We start from the raw sequence: 15,381 nt of genomic DNA, 5'->3' as shown, positions 1-15,381 counted from the left end.
CTACACGCTCCGTCGGGGCTAGCTCCAATATCTCGCAATCACCTATTCCTACCGTCCTGCTCCGATCCTGTATTCAGAATCTGGGCAAACAAAGGATTGCTAACCATTAATGACCTCTACTCCGGAGGTGTGTTCTCCTCATTTGCAGAATTATCAAAAAAAATTGTCTTCCAAACTCCCACCTTTTCCGTTTTTTTCAGATCAGACATTTTGTTCAGAACCAATTCCCACAATTCCCTGGCCGTCCTCCAGACTCGAGGATTGACCCCCTCCTATCGCTCAGCACTGGGCGAAAAGGACTCGGCTCAATTATATATGATAAAATATTTTGGATAGACCCAACTTGCTTAGACTCCCTAAAAGCCAAATGGGACAAAGATCTGGGAATTACCATTACAGATGAACAATGGGATCATATATTAGACCTGGTACACACCTCCTCTATATGTGCAAGACACAGCTTGCTGCAGTGTAGGATCCTGCATAGGGTTCATTACACCAATGCGAGGTTAGCAAGGATATACCCGGATAGAACGGATGCATGTAATAGATGTAAACAATCTCCAGCCGATTATATGCACATATTTTGGACGTGCCCCAAACTCACGGAGTTTTGGACTGCAATATTTGATACACTGAGCAAGGTCCTGGGTGTGACGATAGACCCAGATCCACTCACTGCCTTTTTCGGAATCCCGAATACCCCTACAATCACATCTAGGGCTGCAAAACGAGTTGTGGCGTTCACTACCCTCCTCGCTAGGAGACTCAGTCTCTTTAAATGGATACACCCTTCCCCACCCACTCACAACAGATGGATACATGAGATACTACATTGTATTAGGCTTGAACGAATCAGATTCTCCCTAAAGGGCTCCCTTGGAACATTCCATGCGACCCGGCAACCATTTCTGCAACATATCGATACCCTGACTATCAATGAAGAGACTTAGGCTGCGGTTAGACTGACTGATGTTTTCGTTTCGTTTTGAAGATGAGTTTTGCTTTTCCAGGTCGCAACGTAGTGGCAGCCGAATTAGACATTCGTTTTGCAACCTGAGCACAGTGATGTAGTACAGTGCCAAAGCAGTAGGTGGCGAACATGAAGGCAATTTTCAACCAATCAGAACTTGAATGAGGACACTCCACATCCTGTTCAAAATCTCAAAAGCCACCATCTTTAAATGCCTCCGCGAGCCATTTTAGCCAATGAAGCATTATTTTTCAGCAAGAAATAAAGTGCAATAAACAAACTGATAAATTCACTGTGTTCTGCCTCATTTGTTGATGATTTGTTGATGAAACAAAACTAACATCAACACAAGTGACCACCAAGAGCGGATAGTTTAGTCTCAAAAAAGATTGTCGATGTTGTTAGCTACATGCTAACGTGAATGGAATATGCCATTATAACAGTATAGCATTGTGGCTAGCAGCTAACGTTAACTCACGTCAGTTAGCCAGCACCAAACTGATGATATCGGGAGCTATCAGTAGCTAGATAACATTAGAGACAACACCTCATGTATTAAACAAAAGTGAATAGATGACTGGGCCATTTTGTTTAATGCTTGTTATGTTGAAAGAGGGGCTCTGAGCTAACAGGGTCTGGTAGCTAGGTAGGTAGCTAACGTTAGCTCACGTTAGCCAGCTGCTCATGCAATCGTTAATGCTAGCAGAATGAATGGATGTAAACTTTATTTAACAGATTGCAGAATGGGTACAATACAATACGGCTCAATACAAACAATTGTTAAGGGAATGCACTGTTGTAGCTTGGACTGGGGTCCTTATAACAATAACTTGACAACACATGGTAGCTGCAGCTATAGCTCTGTTGTCACCGGATGTTGGTGAGGGCACGCAGATGTGGGTATCTACTGCGCATGGGCGTTGAGCAAACAACGGCTCCGCGCAGATTCCACGACACGTTGTCGGCGAGTTTTGGCAAGTATCCAAAACGGAAACACAATTTCAGCGTTTTCAGTAGGGCCAAAACGTTTCCTGCCAAAACGACATTTCTAGCAAACGTATTCAAAACAAAAACAAAAACAGTCTGTGTAACCATGGCCTTAGAAAGGATAGAGCTTTACACCTCTAACTGCACTTTCATATCTTTTATTATTATTTTATTCCTATTGTTTACTGTCCCCCCCCCCCTCCCTGTCCTGGTACGTATGGGTGTGAATGAGACCCCGGGGGAGTGGGTGGGTAATTGGGGGAGGGAGGGAGGAACGGGGGACACAACTGCAGAAGATCGAACTATTCAAGAATTATCATGACACTATAATTAGGGGTGGGAGAAAAGCGTGAAATGATATCATTGTTGACTTTCTTCCACAGCCACATCTGTGTTAGAGGGTCTTTTTTGTTTTTATGTTTTCTTTATCTCCTTTTATCTAAATATTTGTGCATACTGCAGATGTGTTTGATGTCAACCTACGGGGTGGGATGGGGTGGGTATGAGGGGGGGGGGGGGGGGTGGAGGGAGGGAAGGGGGGAAGAAAAAGAGGAAAAAGAAAAAAAGAAAATTGGAAAATGTACAATGGTTACAACTTAAATGTTTAAATAATTATTTTCCTGTAAAGAAGAATGATTGCAGAATAATGTTAATTATAGCAGACGATCGACATTCCCAAGTATTAGTAGGAAGGATACTATTGATGTCGTTGCTGTTTTTCTTTCCCAGAAACATCTATACCAAATAATCATTCCGTCTACCTATTTACCGGTATGCATATTGAAGATGTGCTTATTGGTTACCTCCAGGGGGCGGGACGGGGAGGGAATGTGAGAAGGGAATGACGGGAGGGAAAGAAAAGGGGAGAAAATGGAAAATGTATAATATGTGCAACTGTACTGTTTAACTCGTTGCTTTTCCTGAAATAAAACAAAGTTTACAAAAAAAGAAGTGAATTCACCTCTTGGTACAGAGGTCTGTGATGTCGCCCGCGGTGCGGACGCCCGCGGGGCTCGACTCCCACTCATGGCATGTTCAGAGCAGCGTTTCCGTTAGCCGGTAATTACCGGTATTTGACTGGCAAAATATGTTGAAGTCCGACATATTTAATCTCTCCAGTCTTAATGTCCGGTGAAAATAATTCCCTGAGTCTAAGCACAATTTGATTATTTGAATTGTATTAAAATAGGCTAAAATTAGGCGGTTAGGTGGCCGAGCGGAGATTGCGTCCGTCACCAACCCCGGAGCTGTGAGCTGGATTCGCCTGTTCGAATCCAGCTCACAGCTCCGGGGTTGTCACCAGCTTGGCTGGCCGTCTGCACTAATACAATTGGCTGTATTAGAGGGTGGGAGAAGCTGGCGGGGTGGGTCCGGGTCGTTGTAAACAGCGACTCCTACAGTTCGGTCGGGGCGCCTGCTAAGCGCGGATAGGACTTGAGGGGGATAGTGTGGTCCTCCCACACGCTACGCCCTCTCGATGAGAATCCGCGCTGCCAGGTGAAAAGAAGCGGTGATTGGCTGGACGTGTGTCGGAGGAAGCACGTGGTAGCCTCCACTCTCCCAGATGATCTGACTGTGGGGGGTAAGTGCGCAGCGACCAGGAAGGGACTGGGAATTGGCATACGACTAACATTGGGATGGGAGAAAATCGGAGGAAAATGGAGGGGGAAAAAGACTTAAAAAAATAAATAAATAAAAAAAAGGCTAAAATTAAATAGCCTATGCGATGAACGAAACAATCATTACATTTGTTTCATCGTTGCTTCTAATAATGACAACGACGGTGTCAGCGAGAGCTTAGTGCTGGGTGTGCAAACTTTTGTGAAGCTGCAGAGCCGGAGCAGCAGCAGCACAATGCAGTACTCCAGCAGTACCCATTTTCAATTCAATGTTGGGTGGGGGGCGCTGCTGTGCGGTCCCCAGAAAAGAGCCAATAACAGCTGAATCTGCTGCTCTGCATCGACATACTCTCGCAAATAAGTCATTGGGAGGTGGAGAGAGAGAGAGTCGTCACGCAAACCCACGATAATGTTGCCGTCTCTCTGTCAAATTTCTCAGTTCTTCGCTTGATATAATTAATACAAATGTCCAATATAACGGAATTCGTTAGCTCATAAAAATGTGATTATAACAGACTGTTGTTTATTAATGTCGGGCGACTGCCCACAGACACCTATTTGATTTAAAGTCGGCAGCAGCACAAGTCTCGGGACTTATTTTATTTGGAATATAATGACTTTATACGCAAAAGTAGCCTAGTTTTAAGTAAAAATATTATAAATCTACATGCCTTGATGATGTCATTCTTTTGTTTTGTTGTCATTCTTTTGCCTATCAATTGTTTTTAAGCTCAATAAACTCTGACCGGAATTTCTCTCATTTGACCGGTAGATTGAAATCTACCGGACACTGAGGCCGGCAACAATTTTTTCTAACGGAAACCCTGGTTCAGAGTAGTACCGGCTACACGTGCATCCAAGCTGACTGCTGTTTAAGAAACGTCTTTTATTTTTTTACACAAACGTTTCTGTGCGCGACAGATTTCAGATGTGCGCGGGAGCATTTGGACATGTGCGCGCACACAGGCGCACCTTAGAGGGAACATTGGTTGGGTGGGGGATTTTTTATTAATTTTTTTGGCATTTACCAGGGCCCGTTTCTAATTGCAGCCACCCGTAGGTGCTCTTTGAGAGCGGTTTTGAAGGAGGGTAGGGATTCACATTATTTTACAGCTGTGGGTAGGGCATTCCACATTATTGTGGTGGCCTAGTTGCGAAACGTGTCTAGTCCCTTGTTTGAGCCGAATCTGGGTTGGACGTGATTTGTGGAACTCCCTCTGGTGTTGTGGTCATGAACTTCACTGACCTTGTTACTCAGCTGATAGAGTTGTACCCTTCCTGCTGTCTTGTAGTACAAAACTTGTAAGTCGCTTTGGATAAAAGCGTCAGCTAAATGACTAAATGTAAAAATGTACATGGGTATCTTTGTGGTGTAGTGTATCTTGTAGACCAGGCCGATTGCAAGTTGCTGTACTCTGTCGTCTACTATAAGCTATCCTATATTGTCAAAATGGGCAGGGGTGAGGTGGGTTTTTAGGAGTAAGGCCAAGCAGTAGCCTGACCAGTTTGTTTTGTGATGTTTGGAGCCTTGTTTTTAGGGCCTTTGAGGTGCTTTGGTACTATGAGTACGTGCAAGCATAGTCGTAGAAACCTTGAATGAGTGCTCCTGTTAGTCTTCAAGGTATTCTTATTTACCAGAGAGGAGATCCTGTACAAAAATCATGTTCGTTGGTTGCCATTTTGTCACAGGAAAGATTTGCCTCTAGGATGGAATCCAGGTAGGTAATTTCATCTTTCCTTGTGACAATATTGCCACCCACTGTATAGGGATGCCCCCCGGACCCCGGTTCTAAACGGGAACCGGTACTAAATTAGAAAAAACTGAGTATTGATAAGCTCCGACGTTATCGGTACTGCTATAGATACTCTAGAAATTATTATTATGATTGTTTTTCGAGGAATTTAAACGTTGCAAACTATCTCTCCTCTCTCTGTCTCTGCACGAGAAGCGAGGCGCAGCGAGCCATTATTACACACACTCGTCGCGAGCCGCTCACACTCACACGTACACATACGGGTACTTAAGGGAGGTGCCTGTCCGTGGCTCCGTGCTGCTGAAGCGCGCTGCACACAGACAGATCTGCATGCGCTCGTCATGGCGGAGAGAGCGAAGCGCTCGAAAGTATAGGTATACTTTACGAGAGTCGATGCCGACAACGCATATTGCCACAAGTGCAACAAAACATTTGGCAGTAAGGGTGGCAATACGAGCAATTTATCAAAACATCTGTTGGCAAAACATAATATTAGTGTGCAGAAATGCACCGTTTTTGACTGCTTTGCTCGCAGTGTTCCATCTGCATCCACATCCACTGCAGGTAAGCCAAGATACGGAGTTAGCTAGGCTAATAACGAATTATTACAAATAGGCTAATAAATAAAATATAATTGCTTAGCTAATTGTTTAGCTACAAATATATTTGAAAGATGACAACTTTTTATAGATCGTCAGGCTGAGGCTGCAGCCACCATGTCCCAGCCCACCCCTCCTCCCTCTACCACCACCGGTCTCAGCCAAGCCCAAAATCCCTTCACCCTAGTAGCTAGAGGAAGGATGACAGAGGATAGGGTGAAATAGTGTCACAGCCTCTACTAATAAAATAGAGTATTGAACCGTTTTTAACAGCTGGGTATTGGGTGGGACATTCTGATTCAAGTACTTTCTAAATAAAATAGAAAGTCCCAAAATAGTTAATTTATCTGGCTGCTTGTATTAATTGATCAAAAAGTAGCCATGTGCAGTAATATCTAATATAGTTATATAAAATAATAATAAAGCAATGTCAATTATGTTCTTAATTATTTTTTAAATTTCGTTTACTAATTTTAAATTGTTTTTTTTACTAATAAACTAACCTACACTGTAACACGCAACACTTTGATGAACATTGTTACTCAGCTGATAGAGTTGTGCCCTTCCTGATGACTACAGAACTTGTAAGTCGCTTTGGATAAAAGTGTAAAAAAAAATGTTATCTTAGTTTTGAGTCTTCAGTGCTTTGTTAACTTAATGTTACAATGGGAATGAGGTGATGATGTCAGACCTCAGAACTAAAACTTTACTTCAATAAACTGCCAACCTGTGTGACCATGTGACTTTATCCACACACACACACAGTCTGCCACAATATAGAGACTATTAATTATATATCCTGGGGATCACCACGATTGATTGCGTAGTAGGGGGTACTTTAGGTTGGCTTGAAATGCTTTGGGGGTACAGTACTCAAAAAAGGTTGGGAACCACTGGTGTAGTGCATCTTGTAGACCAGGCTGATTGCAAGTTGCTGTACTCTGTCGTCTACTCTAAGCCATCCTAGATTGTCAAAATGGGCAGGGGTAAGGTGGGTTTTTAGGAGTAAGGCCAAGCAGTAGCCTAAACAGTTTGTTTTGTGATGTTTGGAACCTTGTTTTTAGGGCCTTTGAGGTGCTTTGGTACCATGAGGACGTGCAAGCATAGTCGTAGAAACCTTGAATGAGTGCTCCTGTTAGTCTTCAAGGTATTCTTCTTTACCAGAGAGGAGATCCTGTACAAAAATCGTGTTCGTTGGTTGCCATTTTGTCACAGGAAAGATTTGCCTCTAGGATGGAACCCAGCTAGGTAATTACTCTTTCCTTGTGACAATATTGTCACCCACTGTATAGGGATGCCCCCCGGACCCCGGTTCTAAATGGGAACCGGTACAAAAAAAAAAAAAAAAAAAAAAAAAGAGTATTGATAAGCTCCGACGTTATCGGTACTGCTATAGATACTCTAGAAATTATTATTATTATGAGGGTTTTTCGAGAAATTAAAAACGTTGCGAACTATCTCTCCCCTCTCTGTCTCTGCACGAGAAGCAGCGAGCCATTATTACACACACTCGTCGCGAGCCACTCACACTCACACATACGGGTACTTAAGGGAGTTGCCTGTCCGTGGCTCCGTGCTGCTGAAGCGCGCTGCACACAGACAGATCTGCATGCGCTCGTCATGGCGGAGAGCGAAGCGCTTTTTTACTAAGAAACTAACCTACACTGTAACACGCAACACTTTGATGAACATTGTTACTCAGCTGATAGAGTTGTGCCCTTCCTGATGACTTGTCGTACAGAACTAGTAAGTCGCTTTGGATAAAAGCGTCAGCTAAATGTAAATGTATCTGGAGAAATGTAATCTTTTATTGTGAAAAGAATTACGTCGCTGCAGTTGACCATGGAGATGGTAAAGTACTATAAATGTAAAACATTTGGCATTTTTACAATTAAGGTGGGATTGTACAACTTCAAGGCTCCTTTCGAGTGCCGCTGCTGCAAGGAGGAGCAATAAGAGGAAAACAAAGTAAACATAATTGTACTTACAGATGTTGGTGTCCAGTCTGCTGTCTGTTTCCACAAGAAGAAGGCTTTGATCCAGATGTTTTGAGTAGAAAGCCTTGGTCCAGTAGAGTTCCGTCACAGAGACTTCACACTGTAAACACACAAAGCATTTGTTGAATAATCAGGGCTCCAGACTAACTTTTTACATTGGTTGCACCCAGGGAACAAACTTAACTTTTTGACTTACCAGCCATTTGGCTGTTAGCTTTTTTATTTAAATTTGATTGCGCTTTTGTTTTTAAATTGTCTGTTTATACTATGTTTTTAATTAACTATGTTCTATTTTTATCTTATTTTTATTCTGTATTTTATTTTATTTGTTTTACTAATAACTATTTTATTTCTATTTTTTTAACTGTTTTAACCATGTAGTGTAGCACTTTGGGATCCCAGTGAACAAAAAGTGCATTACAAATCCAATCTATTATTATTATTATTATGTGTGGCTGCCGCCCTGGCGGACATCTGTGCTCTACTGAGTGCACCTTTCTAGTCTAGAGAGAGCGCTCACCGCTCACCTTGAATCGAGCGCTCCCCAGATCGCTCGGCAGATTTTTTTTTTTTTTTTTGGAGCATGGTGTAAATTAGCTCAAACTACAACAGTCTACACCCCCCCTGGGCCCCTTAACAATTGTTCGTATTGAGCCGCATTGTAATTGCACCCATTCTGCAATGTTAAATAACGTTGTTTATCCATTCACTAGCTCTATTAACACTTTGATCGCCATGGGTTAAATTCATAATTTACCATCCCTCGCCAGCTCTATTTGTCTATGGAGAAGTTCCCCTTCTTTGCAGGGCTATAACTTTTTAAATTCTATTGCTAAATTGCCATTATTATGGCCCATTCAATGTCCTATATGTATTGTTCAGGGTGTAGCAACGTTAAACTTTTTCATTCACATATTCATACTAAAATATGGTCTAAAGTATAAGTATGTTTTTATCGTTTTCTGCAGCTTTCTCCAGAACTTGATTTATAGCTCCAAATGCATTATATTGATGATGAAATACAGTTTGATAGCAATCGGCGCGAGATAAAAAAAATTCAACTGGACGTGGTTCTAGAAATTTCTACGTATCATCTGATGATGACTGGATGGGCGGGGGATCGTTTATAATTCCGTGGGCAGCGTTAGATGATTCATCCAGAGTGGGTCATATGTTCATCATAGCAGTTTATATGGAACACGTTAGAATATAACGCTGAATCTTACCGTGGCTTCCTCGCGCCGCTGGCAGAGGAGCGTGGAACAGAATTTTTTCTATTATGGGATGGAGAAATGCCCGATCCATTTCCAGGTTGTATAATAGTATATACGTCCAAATCATGTAGTTTTTTCGAGTTATTTGCACCGATCGATCTTCACTGTGTCAAGACGGAGTCTCTCTAACGATAGCGAGTGCCCGGACCACATATGGATGAGCACTTGCGGTTCAAAGGGTCATTTCCGGTTGGCGATCTGCCACCAGATGGCGCTCTTGAACCGCTAGAGAGTTGAGTGGAGCTTTGCAGTGTGTCTCAGGGCTCCGGAGGGGAAATATGATTTCGATTACAGATTTTTGAAATATTGACATCAAAGACGAGTTACGGCGTCTTCGGCAGAATTAGCATGGCTAGGAATGACGTCTTAACTCGGCATCGGCGATCATAGTGTTAAGCGATGATAGCTAGCCTAGCCACAATGCTATGGTCGCTGCCATTAACGTTAGCATGTAAGCTAACGACAACAACAATGGCGTCAAAACTTTTTGACAAAGCCTGAACAGGATATCACAGGTTCACCCTTCTCATTGGTTGAAAATGGCCTTCATGTTTGTACATCGCCATCTGTTGCTTTGGCATTGTACTACATGTATAGTATATTACATCAGTGTTAAACCACTGTGAGCGGATTGGAGGAGAAGCGGTAGATGCAGTGTATTTTGTTAGCCGCCAGGTGGCGGGCAGACCTTAAATTCTAATCGCCAAAGAATAAATCTACAAGCCAGTGGCGCTGGGCGTGTAACTATTTTGTACCCTGGTTGCACCAGTGCGTCTAACTTTTTCATTTAGGTGCACCAGCTCATAATTTAGGTGCACCCAAAAATGTCCACTGCGCCTTTTGCCGCTGCAATAATACATTTTAAGCGTTACCTTTACCATTACCTTTGTCAGTTTCCATACACATTAGTAATTTCTTAAGATGTTATGTAAATTATTGTAAAAAATAACATTGTATTACAGTTAGCTCGCAAAGTCCAATCCTTCACATTTTTATGTCTATTTTAACACATTCAGCTCAGCTCCAGTTAGAGCTGTCCCCAAGCCTGTTTTTGGGATTCGAACATTCGCCAGGGTTTTTCTAATGCAGTACTCCAGCAGTACCCATTTTCAATTCAATGTTGGGTGGGGGGCGCTGCTGTGCGGTCCCCAGAAAAGAGCCAATAACAGCTGAATCTGCTGCTCTGCATCGACATACTCTCGCAAATAAGTCATTGGGAGGTGGAGAGAGAGAGAGTCGTCACGCAAACCCACGATAATGTTGCCGTCTCTCTGTCAAATTTCTCAGTTCTTCGCTTGATATAATTAATACAAATGTCCAATATAACGGAATTCGTTAGCTCATAAAAATGTGATTATAACAGACTGTTGTTTATTAATGTCGGGCGACTGCCCACAGACACCTATTTGATTTAAAGTCGGCAGCAGCACGAGTCTCGGGACTTATTTTATTTGGAATATAATGACTTTATACGCAAAAGTAGCCTAGTTTTAAGTAAAAATATTATAAATCTACATGCCTTGATGATGTCATTCTTTTGTTTTGTTGTCATTCTTTTGCCTATCAATTGTTTTTAAGCTCAATAAACTCTGACCGGAATTTCTCTCATTTGACCGGTAGATTGAAATCTACCGGACACTGAGGCCGGCAACAATTTTTTCTAACGGAAACCCTGGTTCAGAGTAGTACCGGCTACACGTGCATCCAAGCTGACTGCTGTTTAAGAAACGTCTTTTATTTTTTTACACAAACGTTTCTGTGCGCGACAGATTTCAGATGTGCGCGGGAGCATTTGGACATGTGCGCGCACACAGGCGCACCTTAGAGGGAACATTGGTTGGGTGGGGGATTTTTTATTAATTTTTTTGGCATTTACCAGGGCCCGTTTCTAATTGCAGCCACCCGTAGGTGCTCTTTGAGAGCGGTTTTGAAGGAGGGTAGGGATTCACATTATTTTACAGCTGTGGGTAGGGCATTCCACATTATTGTGGTGGCCTAGTTGCGAAACGTGTCTAGTCCCTTGTTTGAGCCGAATCTGGGTTGGACGTGATTTGTGGAACTCCCTCTGGTGTTGTGGTCATGAACTTCACTGACCTTGTTACTCAGCTGATAGAGTTGTACCCTTCCTGCTGTCTTGTAGTACAAAACTTGTAAGTCGCTTTGGATAAAAGCGTCAGCTAAATGACTGAATGAGCTAAATGTAAAAATGTACATGGGTATCTTTGTGGTGTAGTGTATCTTGTAGACCAGGCCGATTGCAAGTTGCTGTACTCTGTCGTCTACTATAAGCTATCCTATATTGTCAAAATGGGCAGGGGTGAGGTGGGTTTTTAGGAGTAAGGCCAAGCAGTAGCCTGACCAGTTTGTTTTGTGATGTTTGGAGCCTTGTTTTTAGGGCCTTTGAGGTGCTTTGGTACTATGAGTACGTGCAAGCATAGTCGTAGAAACCTTGAATGAGTGCTCCTGTTAGTCTTCAAGGTATTCTTATTTACCAGAGAGGAGATCCTGTACAAAAATCATGTTCGTTGGTTGCTTTGGCATTGTACTACATGTATAGTATATTACATCAGTGTTAAACCACTGTGAGCGGATTGGAGGAGAAGCGGTAGATGCAGTGTATTTTGTTAGCCGCCAGGTGGCGGGCAGACCTTAAATTCTAATCGCCAAAGAATAAATCTACAAGCCAGTGGCGCTGGGCGTGTAACTATTTTGTACCCTGGTTGCACCAGTGCGTCTAACTTTTTCATTTAGGTGCACCAGCTCATAATTTAGGTGCACCCAAAAATGTCCACTGCGCCTTTTGCCGCTGCAATAATACATTTTAAGCGTTACCTTTACCATTACCTTTGTCAGTTTCCATACACATTAGTAATTTCTTAAGATGTTATGTAAATTATTGTAAAAAATAACATTGTATTACAGTTAGCTCGCAAAGTCCAATCCTTCACATTTTTATGTCTATTTTAACACATTCAGCTCAGCTCCAGTTAGAGCTGTCCCCAAGCCTGTTTTTGGGATTCGAACATTCGCCAGGGTTTTTCTAACGGATGTTCGAACCATCGTTTTTAATCATGCAAACAATTTGCTCCTAAATAGGGAGGTGTAGTCTGATGTCACTTTGGACCGCCTGCGAGGTCCACCCGTATAGGGATTTATCTTTGGGAAAATGGATTATCGGCTATTGTAACAATTCTACCTCATGAACATTTGGAACGCTTTCCATTTTTGCACAAAATGAGTTCCCCTCTATCACTAACTTTATTTGTTAAGCATTTTTGGTTGAAATAAAATTCAGTGATTTTTTTTTTTTTACAATTAATTGCGAATATTTTCATGTTGAGCTATAGATTGTGGATGAATACGCACAGAAAGGTACACCATGCCAATGTTGATGCTTTATTTGTTTTAAACAAGACGATTTAGAAATGGGCAATGGGCAAATACATTGTGTTTTCAAGATGGTGGGCCGGCCGGAAACAGAAATCATGTAACCACTACACCTCCCTATACCAATAGTCTTTCGGGTATTTTATTTTGAAAAAATTGCCACTTCCGTCCGTGCCTCAACCCAGCGTACTGTCGAGTCTTGACTAGCAAAGTTTAGGCACATAACGCACATTGCTGCGGTTGAGTAGTAGATGTACGGACTTACTGGTAACGGGAGGCTTGAATAACGTTTGAATGATAATCCATTTTGTGAATACATTTGTTGAAACAGCTTTGTTGACCGATGGCTCCTGCTATCTTAACGTTAGCTAAAGCTAAAGGGCTACACTCTAACATTACATAGCTTAATTAACGTGTATGTATAACATACCTGTGTAACGTTAAGCAGCTTGTGTTCCGCTGGGAAAGCATCACTGCATACACTTTGTTTAATCCAAACGTCCATTCGGAAACGTATTATGAAATGAGACTGTGCTTTTTTAATCGTTTCAATTCGGAAAGTTGATGCTCACATGGCTTTTTTGTTTATCCTGTCATTCAGCGAATAATAATGGCAGGGTGATGATCATGACTGCCACCTACTGTACAATCCATTCAACCCCATAACACACAAAACAACAAACCCATCCCTAACATCACCACCCTATCCAAACCTAATCTATGAGTCCCTCCTTGCCTCCTGTGGGCTGACCCTGGCCTCCTTGAACACTCACCACCCCCTTCTCCAACTCTACTTGATCCCTCACCCTATTTAACTCCCTTATAACGTCCTCCACTGTCAACCCCTTCATACCCAAGTGTCCCACTGCTGCTTGAACTATCAACTGGGTCCTAACTGTCCTACTACTAACCATCGCTGTTGTATTCACTACTCCTGCCACAAAGCCCACTAAATCCAACTTCTCCCCCCACACCTCCTTTTCTCCTCCTGAACTTCCTCTACTGTCCGATGCCCTCTTCTAAAACCCTGATCCCCATCTTGCTTTCCCTGATCCTCCTGCACCATCCTCACTGCCAACTCCCCTTCTCTAAACCCCTGACCCTTGCCTTGCTGTCCCTGTCCTACCTTCCTAGCTGCCTCTGCATAAGAAATCCTACCTTCCCTTCTCACCTGCTGGACCATTACCTCTCGTTTCACCGCCTCACAACCCCAATACCCTACACCAGGGGTAGGCAACCCTAGGCGGGGGCATTTTCATAGGCACAGGGGGCAGCATAAAAAAAAAATAAAAAAAAATATATATATATATTTTTTTAATATTATAGTGAAATATTTTGCACTGTTGTCGCATTTATCTTGTTGAAATCCTCCCACAGGTTCTTTTTACTACCACATATTTAATTGAGACCCTTTATTTGTTTATTATTTCAATTTAGCTGGAAATACATTGCTATATCATTCAGTAAAATTTGCAGAGCCTTATAACAAAAACATTATTACGGTCACCATTGTGACCAGTGGGATTAATCAACACATTTTATTATTTATTTATCTATTTCATTGAACATTGCACATGTTAAAAGCCATTTTGAGTATTACCAAGTCAACTTGTGTTCTTAAAACAATGACAATAAACATAGTTTTATTAGGTTGAAATAATGTGGTTGTGTACTCATTTTTCTGTTAACTTATTATGGATTGAAAACTGAAAACCTTCATGCACAGTAACTGAACTCAATATTTTTAAGTTCTGGTAACTTATTATTATAATTTTTTTTACAGTGTAGTCTTGCGATCAATCAAAACTTATTTACACGATATACCTCACATTCACCCTCCATTCACATCCTGGTGTTCTCCTGGTGTTCTCCATTAGGCCTGTAGGTGGAGCTATGACAGCACACGTACAGTACACACACCGATGGTGTGTGATGTGTAGAGCTGCCGCGATAACCGCATTACCGCGGCATCGCTGTTGCATCACGCTCACCGCAGAGTTAGGCTGAATACCGCGTCACCGCTGTTTTTTATCATAATAATAAAGTTGGCTTGCGGCTCTGCAGATATACCCTACTCGGTTCCAAGCGACCCTATTGAGTAGAAGTGGTACCAGAAAAGTCATGTGAAACATTGCAGACCACTGACTGGTCAGAAGAGAGACGCGTCACACTTTGTAGCCTCTGAACAAAAACAGAACGCCGGCGCCGCCATCTTTACTGCCTCGCTAAGGATGCATTTCATTCAGGATTTGTTTGCGACAGAACCAAGTGCAATAAACAAAAAAGAATGGATTCACTGTGTATTCTGCCTTATTTATTGATGAAACAAAACCGACATCAACCCAATTTACCACCGAGCGGAGAGTTTAGTGTCACAACAAGATCGCTGATGTGTTAAGTTTGTTGTTGTTATCCTAATACTACCGTCAGCCGATATACACGAGAGGTAACGTTAAACCCGGGTTTGCTTGGTAGAATACACAATGAGAGGTAACGTTAGCTTTGGCAGAATAGACGCAACGAGAGTCTGGTTAATGTTGTTATTGATTGATTGATTGAAACTGTGTTAAACTCTGGCTTGCTGCAAGCCCTCGGACATCTATGCCCATGGAGCTTTCAGTGTACACAAGCGAGCGGCACCGCCTGCATCCCCACACGGAGACAAACGGAGTAGTACCTGGCTGCAGTGGAAAAGGAACGAAGTACCAGCTGCCTAAAGCGGGTCGAGTCGAGTAGGTACTATGCAGTGGAAAAGCGCCATTAGACTAGAGGCAGGCTATAAGAGTAGACT

Source organism: Notolepis coatsorum, assembly GCF_963971535.1.
Source record: "Notolepis coatsorum genome assembly, contig: SCAFFOLD_113, whole genome shotgun sequence".
Classification (NCBI taxonomy): Eukaryota; Metazoa; Chordata; class Actinopteri; order Aulopiformes; family Paralepididae; genus Notolepis; species Notolepis coatsorum.
Note: the sequence above shows the minus strand (reverse complement) of the source record.